Source organism: Bison bison, unplaced genomic scaffold, assembly GCF_000754665.1.
Source record: "Bison bison bison isolate TAMUID 2011002044 unplaced genomic scaffold, Bison_UMD1.0 scf7180017864141, whole genome shotgun sequence".
In the NCBI taxonomy this organism is placed as follows: Eukaryota; Metazoa; Chordata; class Mammalia; order Artiodactyla; family Bovidae; genus Bison; species Bison bison.
The window spans coordinates 6,263,119-6,265,545 of NW_011494713.1; positions in this window are offsets into that span (position 1 = coordinate 6,263,119).

The window sequence follows — 2,427 nt, forward strand, 5'->3', positions numbered from 1 at the left end:
AGAATATAATCAGTCTGATTTTGGTATTGACCATCTAGTGAGGCCCATGTGTAGAGTCATCTCTTGTGTTGTTGGAAGAAGGTGTTTGCTATGACCAGTACAATCTCTTGGCAAAACTCTGTTAGCCTTTGCCCTGCTTCATTTTGTACTCCAAGGCCAAACTTGCCTGTTACTCCAGGTATCTCTTGACTTTCTACTTTTGCATTCCAGTCCCCCATGATGAAAAGGACATCTTTCTTGGTGTTAGTTCTAGAAGGTCTTGTAGGTCATCATAGAACTGTTTAACTTCAGCCAAAGCAATCTTGAGAAAGAAGAATGGAACTGGAGGAATCAACCTTCCTGACTTCAGGCTCTACTACAAAGCCATGGTCATCAAGACAGTATGGTACTGGCATAAAGACAGAAATATAGATCAATGGAACAAAATAGGAAGCGCAGAGATAAATCCACACACCTATGGACACCTTATCTTTGACAAAGGAGGCAAGAATATACAATGGAGAAAAGACAATCTCTTTAACAAGTGGTGCTGGGAAAACTGGTCAACCACTTGTAAAAGAATGAAACTAGAACACTTTCTAACACATACACAAAAATAAACTCAAAATGGATTAAAGATCTAAATGTAAGACCAGAAACTATAAAACTCCTAGAGGAGAACATAGGCAAAACACTCTCCGACATACATCACAGCAGGATCCTCTATGACCCACCTCCCAGAATATTGGAAATAAAAGCAAAAATAAACAAATGGGACCTAATTAAAATTAAAAGCTTCTGCACAACAAAGGAAACTATAAGCAAGGTGAAAAGACAGCCTTCAGAATGGGAGAAAATAATAGCAAATGAAGCAACTGACAAAGAATTAATCTCAAAAATATACAAGCAACTCCTGCAGCTCAATTCCAGAAAAATAAGTGACCCAATGAAAAAATGGGCCAAAGAACTAAACAGACATTTCTCCAAAGACATGCAGATGGCTAACAAACATATGAAAAGATGCTCAACATCACTCATTATCAGAGAAATGCAAATCAAAACCACAATGAGGTACCATCTCATGCTGGTCAGAATGGCTGCCATCAAAAAGTCTACAAACAATAAATGCTGGAGAGGGTGTGGAGAAAAGGGAACCCTCTTACACTGTTGGTGGGCATGCAAACTAGTTCAACCACTATGGAGAACAGTGTGGAGATTCCTTAAAAAACTGGAATTAGAACTGCCATACGACCCAGCAATCTCACTGCTGGGCATACACACCGAGAAAACCAGAAGGGAAAGAGACACATGTACCCCAATGTTCATCGCAGCACTGTTTATAATAGCCAGGACATGGAAGCAACCTAGATGTCCATCAGCAGATGAATGGATAAGAAAGCTGTGGCACATATACACAATGGAGTATTACTCAGCCATTAAAAAGAATACATTTGAATCAGTTCTAATGAGGTGGATGAAACTGGAGCCTATTATACAGAGTGAAGTAAGCCAGAAAGAAAAATACCAATACAGTATACTAACGCATATATATGGAATTTAGAAAGATGGTAATGATAACCTTGTGTATGAGACAGCAAAAGAGACACAGATGTGTACAACAGTCTTATGGACTCTGTGGGAGAGGGTGAGGGTGGGATGATTTGGGAGAATGGCATTGAAACATGTATAATATCGTATGTGAAATGAATTGCCAGTCCAGGTTCAATGCATGATACAGGAAGCTTGGGGCTGGTGCACTGGGATGACCCAGAGGGATGATATGGGGAGGGAGGTGGGAGGGGGTTCAGGATGGGGAGCATGTGTACACCCGTGGTGGATTCATGTTGATGTATGGCAAAACCAATACAATATTATAAAGTAAAAAGATAAAATAAAAAATAAAAGGAAAAAAAAAAAAAGAACTGTTCAACTTTAGCTTCTTCGGCATTAGTGGTTGGGACATAGACAGATTACTGTGATATTGAATGGTTGCCTTGAAAACAAACAGAGATCGTTCTGTCATTTTTAAGATTGCACCCAAGTACTGCAATTTCAGACTCTTGCTGACTATGAGGGTTACTCCATTTCTTCTAAGGGATTCTTGCCCACAGTAGCAGATATAATGGTCTCTGATTTAAATTCGCCCATTCGGGTCCATTTTAGTTCACTGATTCCTAAAATGTCAGTGTTCATTCTTGTCATATCCTGTTTGACAACTTCCAGTTTACCTTGATTCATGGACCTAACATTCCAGGTTCCTGTGCAATATTGTTCTTAAAGCATTGGACTTTACTTTTATCACCAGTCCCATCCACAAGTGGGCATTGTTTTCACTTTGGCTCAGCCTCTTCATTCTTTCTGGAGCTATTAATTACCACCCTCCAAACAAGAACTGTTGAGCTATTTCAAATCCTGAAAGATGATGCTGTGAAAGTGCTGCACTTAATA